The following is a 9,121-nucleotide window of genomic DNA, read 5'->3' as shown; positions in this document are numbered from 1 at the left end:
TTAGAATGACCCAGCAGTTACTAAGGAGATGGTGAACGTTTACTGTTTTAACACTGTCCCTAGCCGACCTGTGTATGTGGTAGATACTCCTCAGCCTTAGTTCTGACAGCAAAGCTGCTAAGCACGGTATTCACTGAAGCCTTTATTAATCTCTTCAGCTGAGGGGAGTTACTGTTAGACAAAAATCCCTTGTCACAGAGGTGAGCTCATTCTTCGCTTCCCTCGGTGGAAAGGTGCTTTCCTGATATTGCTTGCACTTAACGTTTAGAAAGAAACATTTAGAAATTCGATTAGGGCTTGGTTTTCATCCAGTCTGTTCTGTATGAAAATTAATGCGAATGACTTGCCTAAAACTAAAAATAGAAATTCAACTTTTCTTGCCAACTTGGAATTACCTGTCTCTTGGACTCCTGTTTATATTTGTACCCGCTCAACCCGCGCCCCCTCCAAGTAAGAGGCTCTGAAGCTTTTCCCAAAGGATGCTGAGCCAGTGACTGTTTATAGTTGGACCTCCCTGCGGTGCTGTCTGTTAAATGTGTCATGATCCTGGAAAGTGAAGTAGGTCAGAAGCTCCTCTTGCCTGTAAATGTGTCCTCTACAGGCAAGAGGAGATTTAAGTATTCATCGAAGACCTTTCTCTGCAGTCATTTTATCCCAGAAGAATTCGTTTCCATCTTCTTAGGGTACCAAATTGCAGCGCGCAGACTCTTTTAAAAATTGACTAGAGTAGTTCGAAAATCTCTGGTTATGGGGATCCGGAAAACATCTTCCACATTTTGTGCTAAAATGGAATTAGCTTTCAGCACCAAGTCACGGAACCTGTTGTAGACGTGAGCATGAGTACCACGGTGATCTTACTTCTGCGAACTAGGAATTCAACATAACGCTGGCCAGAACCATTGCGTTTTATGCTCCCGTGAAGAGCATCCATGTTTTCTGCTTTCTTCAGCCTTCCTAATTGCGATTTTGACAGAACTTTTGTAACCAGAGCTGTTGATTCAAATACATAGCTGCTGAGGTTTGCATCAATAATTCCTGGTGAATTCAGTCAAGGAACTGATCTGACTCGCTGCGACCAAAATGAATTATAATCTCTGGGTGTGGGGCCCCACACTGGTCCATTTTGAAGTGCCCTGGGGTATTCTATAAACCATTGTTTTCCAAACTACCCTGTTGAGAACCATCTGGTCGTCTTGTTGGTAAATCAGAATCCATATGGGATGGAACCAGGAATCTTCAAACAAGTCCTCTGGGTGACTTAGTTTGAGTCGGAATTTTGAGAAGCACCATGAGGGGTACATTTCACTGACTAGGAACCAGTGGCCCCTCTGCACTGTCCACCTGTGGATGGTCACAAACTGCAGACGTGTGCGTGGTCCCACCCCGTACCCATCGAATCAGAGTTTCTGGGGAAAAGCCAGGTCCTCTGCACTCCTAGCAAGCGGCCCGTCTGACACTGATGCTAAAGTGTGCCGTCTACCTCAGCAGCTGTGCCATTCTTAAAGATGTGGCTCCATCTCCCACAAGGGTGACAGGCATGAACGAGGAGGGCCCTTCTGAAGGATAAGAACTCTTGCCCGACAGCCAGTCGAATTTATCCTCTCAAGATAGCTCTTTTTATTTGCTTAAATCTGTGTTTTCTTTATTCATAATCTGTTGGGTTATGTAAAAGCTGTCTCTCTCCCAAACCTCAAATCGTTAAATAAACATCTCCAGAGGATCGCTGTGTTCAGATTTCTGTCTGGAAAATTTTTTTATGTGTGTGATCTTCCTCTCTGTTTTAGCTTTCAAAATGGCTTTCATTTCTGTTGTGTTTTGTTTCCATTCGTAACCCATGTCCCACGTAAAATCGAAGTATTGGTTCCAGCAGCCCCTGGCTTCTGACGTGACTTTTGCTCCCAGGGTACAGCCTGGCCTGCCCCTGCTGACAGAACTTTTGCTCTCCCCCTCCCCCTATTTCTGGTCCCCTCAGTCAAGATGTGGATTCCAACTCCTGGATTTATTTACCTCCCTTGCACCCACCTCGCTTCTAGATCATCTGTTTTCCTGCTCTTGTGGCTGTGATAGGGACAGGTGAGGCTGTGTCTGCTATAGCTTTGGGGTAGCAAGTGGAGAGTGAGCCAGACTGGTGGAGAGGAAGGCAGGAGGAGGTGAGTGTGGAGAAGGTGACGGATGATTGGAAAGGAAGGCGGGAAGGGTGTCCTGCATCCTGTGAGCACAGCGTCATCACTGATGCCCGCCAGCACCTCCCGCACGGCGAATCTGGACCTCGGTATTGAGCCCAAAGAGGTTTTTTTCTCCTCCTGGGTCACTCTTGCCACTTACTGAAAACCACGGGTTTCAAGTGTCATGTCATAGTGCCAGGTCTGGAAGCCTGAAGATGTTCTTTCTAATCTTAGCTCTGCCACTAACCGGGCCTCAGGCAAAGTGACACTTTTCTGTCTCTGGCTTTGCCACATGTATACTATGAGATATATATGTGTGTATATATATATATCATATATATGTATGTTATGTACATGTCATCTTGAAATATGTGTCTCATGCTAGCATTGAAATGAAGGATGTAACAAAAGTGTAGTGACACTGGATGTTGCCAGAAGCACTGTGAGTGTTTGGAACCCCTGACAGAAGAGGCTTCCCCCTTAGCTGACTCAGGCAAACTTGAGATTCTGCCCAGTGAACCAAGCTGCTGTCTAACCTGGTTTAATGAACTTGAACCAGGACAGAGCTATATATATATTATATATATTTGTTATATATTATATATAAAATATATAAATATACATTTATATATAATATATAAATATATATTTATATATTTTATGTTATATATTATGCTTATACATTATATATAAAACATGCATAATATATATTTATATATTATATATTATGCTTATATATTATACAATATATATTTATATATAAGGTATATAAGCATAATATATAATATATAAGCATAAGCATAATATATTATATATACATATATATAATATATATTTTATATATACATATATAAAATATACATATATATGTATATTTTATATATGTATATATAAAATATATATTATATGTATATACAATATATATGTATATATATTATATATACATATATAAAATATACATATATAAAATATATATTATATATATATATACATATATATATATGTATATGTATATATATATATATATAAAATGCTCGACAACACAGGCCAGGAGATCCTGGAGAGGCAACCCTCCAACATAGGCCAAAAGAGCCATCACTGAAAGGGGCAGCTCTGGCTATGCCTCGTGACATTCCAGGACAACTTGGGAACATAGACATCACTCAACTCATTTTTAACTAACAGGTTCCGTTGTAAATTTGAGTTCTATACTGCTGTAGTGATGAGTAATAACTACGGCGAGACAATTCTGCAAATTACCTCTACCTTTCTGGACGCGGATGCCTGAAATCCTTAAGCACCCCCGCCCATCCCACCTCTGGGAGTCTTCCCTGCCCCCAATCCCGGGATCACCCAAACCTCCAGGGAGCGTCTCCTGAATATCTCCCGAAGGTGCCTCCACTACCATAGCCGGTTTTTTCCACCTCCATGATCACTACTTCGTGATTCGCTTTCATGCCTCTCTCTCACCCTTTCTCCTAGGTGCCGGGAGAACTAATCAAATCTGATCAAATTTCTCTTCTGCCTAAACCTTCTTTTCTATTTTGGTTCCAAGCTATTTCCAGCCTTTCGCCTCTGTCCCTTCTCCTTCCCCTCCGGTTCTCTCTCCTTTACCCCAGAGTAAAGCAGGCGTTGCGGCCTCTAAGCCTTTGCCCCGCTGACTCCTCTGGTTTCGACCCCTCCCCCCGGCCCCTCCTCCAGCCTCAAATGCCCCTTCCGGGAGGTGGGCTCCCCAGACGCCCCATCCTCCCTCTGTCTCCCACGAGGCCGCCTGTCCGGGCGTCTCCCTGGGGCACACTGGTCGACAAAGTCCTCATCTCCCTGGGGCCTGTGCGCTACTCGGGGACCGTCCGACCCCAGATGGCAGGTGTCCCCGAATGTTTGCAGATGGGGGCGAACGAGGGGGCAGGCAATAGCTCCCGCTGCGGGGATTTCACTATCTTTTCCTCCCAAATTCGACTCCTGCGGGGACAGGGGCTCTCCGTCCCCCACCTTCACGTGGTCCCGGCCGCGGCTCTTCACGTCCTCTGGGAAGAAAGACGCCGCGGCCCGCGCCCTTGAGCGCACGGGGTAGACCTGGAGGCGGAGGCTCCGCGGCCCCCTCCCGCGCCCCTCTCTCCAGGCGCCACCACCCTGCTCTGGACCCTGCACTCCGGGGCGAAAAAGTTCGGTCACCGAGGTCGCCTCTCCCCCGCTGTCGGAGGGACGGATAAGGAGCCCGGCACCCGGCACCCACCCAAGTGCCCGCACAGCAGCCAAGTCCCGGTCCGCGAGGAGCCCTGGCTGCGCGCTCTGGCCTCCAGGGGTCCGGCCCAGATCTGTGGGTTCTGGAAGATCAGGCTGGGGTCCAGGGCGCCCGGTTCTCTGGCTCCAGCTGCTCCTCAAGTCTGGAGACCTGAGGACACTCGGCTGGGCTTCGATGGCTCCTGCTGTGCCACAGCCCAACGCCAGGAGCGGGGTCCCTGGACTCCTTCCGCGCACCGTCTTCTGGTCTGCTGAGGGCCGCAGACTGCCCGCGGGTGGGTGGCAGACCAGGGCCAGGGGCAAGCCCTTACTCCCTCTCTTCGCCGGTCCAGATCCAGGCGCCAGGTGGCCGCCATTCAAAGAATTGGTAAGGGCCCTGCTGGGCCACCTGAGGCCGCCCCAGGGGCAGAGAATATGCCAGCGTCGCCTCTCAGGCTTCTACTCTCCACCCCTATCAGGCACCCTACAACCGCCTGCCCCGGCTGCCGGCCGGATCACCCCGAAGTGTGGTTGTCTGCATGTACCACCTCTCACCCCCGTCTTCCGCAGGCACGGTTTAATACTCTGTGAAGTCAGGATTATTATCCCTATCCATTTATTAATTTAGGTGAGGTCTCCACCTGGTGTCGTCTGGGGACAACGGTGCCATGTTCTGCAGGAAATTCTGGAATTCGAACCAGCCGCAGCATGATTGCCTTTGGGGGCTCTTCCTCTGAGGCACCCCAAAGGTGAGGGCACCCGGAGAGGGTGAAGGCTGGAATTGGTTGTTGCCTAGGTTGAGGTCTGGGCTGGCTAGTTTTCCTGAAGGCCCCTGCTTTGCTGTTCCTTGGGTGACATCTTGTGGCTAAGACAGGTACAAACCATTGGCTGAAAAGGCTGCCAGCGAAGGCCTCTTCTGGAGGAGCAGGTGGGATGCTCAGGGTCGGGGGGCCTCCTGGACACAGAAGCGCCAACCAGCCTCTCTTAATCCCACCTTTCCCTGAACTCTTTACTAGGACAGCTCTAGATGGACCCCGTCCACATCCCCAGCACTAGACACACAAGCACACCCGGTTCCTCTGACGTGCCCCATGTGGTGGCAGATAATAACCACTATTCTCTCCATATAAAGCTTTTCTACAGCAATCTGATGACAAAGTGATTATTTTCCTATTTACAGATGGGCAGCGGCCCTGAGTCACATAGCCAGCGAGTAACTGAGCCAGGAGTCGAACCCAGCTCCGACAGGCTCGGAGGCTAGGAAACTTCCCCCAACACAGAGCTGAGAACTGTGGGAGCCCTCGCACCCCATTCCCCAGGGGTTGCAACCAAGGGTGAAAGTGTTGTTAGTCACAATGACACCTCGAGTTCTGGGACCATTTCCACATGTCAGGCACAGAGCTGAGTTCTCCACATACACTCCCTCGCAGGATCCTCACCTGTGAGCTGGAAAGCGGGATGAACCCCGTTTTACAGACGAGAAACCTGAGGCTCAGAGAGGGGAAGTCATTTACCCAAAGCCACACAGAAAATGCATGGCAGAGCCAGGATCTGACCCACGTCTAGGGGACCCCTGCATTCTTTTTAGCTGCAATGGGATCCTGTCTACCCCTCTGCAAAATGTCAGCCCCTCAGGATTGTGGGGGATCATGGGAGTGGGAGTGGAAGAGCTTTGCAAACTGTAGACGACGGTGCCCTTGATGGTTCAGTATTATCCTGATCCTGGTGTGCACTTCCCCTTGTGCACGTGGACCCCACGAGAGCAGGGCCGGATACCCATGGGCTCCCCAGTGCCCAACACAGAGCCCGACGTCCAATGGGCATCAGCAGATCAGAATGAATTTGAGTCTCTGAAGCAGGGAAAATCCAGTTCGCCATGTCCCCCCACATGGCCCAGTACCACTTCCTAGTGCCAAGATCATCGCAAGGCTAGATGGACAGACTCCACCTCCTGATTCGCCTTGTTCAGAAGAAGAAGTGACCTTCTCTTCCTTCTTTGTGTAACAGGCTGACACCCGGACTCCCATGGGGGGGCCCAGGGATAGAGGGCCTGCTGCTGGAGACCCCTTGCAGACCCCACGAGAAAGCAGCAGGGCAGGCGGAATATAAACGCGGCTGTGGACGCAGAGGAACAGATGAGAGAGCCTCCAGGTGACCGGGTGGCGGGGCCCACCGGGGCAGCCGCCTCCTCTCTGCGCACAGATTGAGCCCATGATGAAGATGAATGGAAACCCCTTTGCTGGAAAACGTGGAGGCAATCAAGCTGGCTACCTGTGCCGAAGGGCCCTCCCACCAGCTCCGCGCAGGGAAATGTTAGGATTCAGAATTCAGCGGCAGCCACGTGGTTAGCACGGAAACCAGGCAAAACTCGTGATAAGCAGCCCCAATTACAGGATAAATGATACAGGATGCCCGTTAGCTTGGCAGGAATTAGTGGACTCAAACGGCGGCTGCGGGTGGGTATCAGGCAGCCCCTGCAAACAGACGACAGCTTGCAGAAAAGAAAGGCAGCCCAGATTAGTAGGGACCCCTGGCCCCAGCCGCAGGCCCCTCAGTGAGGTGGCGGTAATGATCAGAAGCCTTCCATGTGAGCAGCTGTGGGATTTTTAAAGACTGGTTGAGAGGGAAGATGGGAGGTTGTTTGGTGGGCTTTCTAGCGTTTGCTGATGAAAACAAACCTAACTCATACCTTCCAAATCCCACACCGGGAGGCGGGACTGATGAGGACACTGTGTCTTCATCTTTCCAGGCCAAAAAATTCCCGATTTTTCTCAATTTGTCCACTGCAGAGCAATATGTGACGATCATTCGGTCGCGGGCACCGTGGACCAAGAAGAAAGGTTTGCTGAGCGAATTAATATTGTCGACAAGCTTGCAGGGGGCATGTTTAACTCACTTCAGGTGCTCTAGTAGCACTCGCACAATGGATAAGCTAATTACAAATCATGCCTATTTATTCATTAAACAGGGCCTGGGGGAAATTCAAAGAGGCAACACTGTCTTAACTTCATTCAATTTGCAGTCTGTGATTAAACGGAACACAGCTGCAAGACTCCAGAAATATGATCTAATATCTGCCTTTTTCCTGGCCCGGACTGACCTCTGCTCTGGAGGCCACTTCTATCCACAAGACGGGTCTTGCCATCCTTATTCAGGCCTTCAGATGCTCACAGGCTACTTGTGACTTTGGGTAAGTCCCTTCACCGGCCCATGTCTCAATTTCCTCATCTGTAAAGTGGGTTCATGCACCTTTGGCTATTGGGGTTCCTGAGAGGAATGACTGAGGAGTTAACTGGGATTTTCAGGACTAAAATTGGGGCAGTTCCAGGCAAACTGGGACAGTTGGTCGCTCTGCTTTTCGAGCCCCATAAAACTCTCCAAGTTCCAGAAAGTAAACTAAAAATAGAACTAACTTTACCTGCAATCCTTGCAAACATCTGGGAAGCTCAAGAGTTATTTATTATCATCAATAATTTATAAGAACCAAACAGCTAGCATTTGCTTAGCATTTTCGAAATCACAAAGTGCTTTTAATTTGCAGGATGAGTGTTTCAGGGCTTTCTTTCCATTTACTCAGCACCCACTGACTGAGCTTTCCAAGCTGACGTGGGAAACAGGAGTCTGGTAGTCCCAGCAGAGCACAGGGCTCTTGTCCCTTGACCCCCGGGAGGCCATGGAATTGGCTCTGTGACTTGGATTCTGTGACTCTCAGCTCTGTGAACTGTTTCTGTCCCTCTCTCCTGCCTCTGTTAGAAGCTTCTACATCTAGAAAGGGTCCCTAGCCAGGATACATGAAAATATTAATGTATCAGCTTGAACCATATGAAATTACCCTTTTTTTGGTGTGAATTCCAAAGTCGAATATCAGCAATTTCATGTGATTCAAACTAGTATCGTAGTAGTGAACTTCAAGCCACGATGCAACTTGAGACAACTTAATCTCTCTGAGCCTCGGTTTCTCATCTGATAAATGGGGATCATGATAGTTTCCGCATCCGAGTGTTGCTGTTGGAATTATACGAGATCATGTGTGGCACCGATTTAGCATCTTCGGTAGTGCCTACTATGGTACGTAGTAGGTGCTATCTGGATTAGAGCTTTTATTTTCAGCTTTCATCTGTGTATGTCCTTCATTGTTCTGAGTTGCCTGTGGTCGGCTACGCAGCGGGCGCCCGACAAATGTTGGTTGAATCAAAGAGCGGAAGTAAATGCGTTCGTCTGCCCGGCTCTGGTGTTTCCCAAATGACCTTGAACTCCGATAGGCTGCTTCTTCCTCCACCAACTAAGGGGCTCTTCTTTTGCCCTCCATCCCTTGGAGGCCTCTTGGTAAAACACCCTGGTTCCCCGTGACTCCCCGTGGGGGGCCTGATGGGTTTGGAGACATGTTTCCATCCCCCCTATGGTTTCTAAAACATACAAATCATTCTGGCTGCACTTCTGTGTTTCATTACTAGGAATGCACATTTGAAAACAACAGAGGGTGAGGTTTAAAAGCAACATGCAATTTTTATTACATATATCTCCAAATCTGCCATTAGGCCCGTCCCCGTGGTGTTATTGACCTTGATTCTTTCTCATTTGCATCCTGCATTTTTCATCCTTTGGAATATGGTGTTTTGGGACTTCTCCATCATTAAGTGGATTTACAGCAATTTCCCTGTGTGTTTTCTCCAAGGGATTCTGTTATGAGATGCACATTAAATCTCCATTAATACCTCATTATCCGACTGATA

Source organism: Pteropus vampyrus, unplaced genomic scaffold (genome assembly GCF_000151845.1).
Source record: "Pteropus vampyrus isolate Shadow unplaced genomic scaffold, Pvam_2.0 Scaffold95, whole genome shotgun sequence".
NCBI lineage: Eukaryota > Metazoa > Chordata > Mammalia > Chiroptera > Pteropodidae > Pteropus > Pteropus vampyrus.
This window is presented reverse-complemented; position numbering follows the sequence as displayed.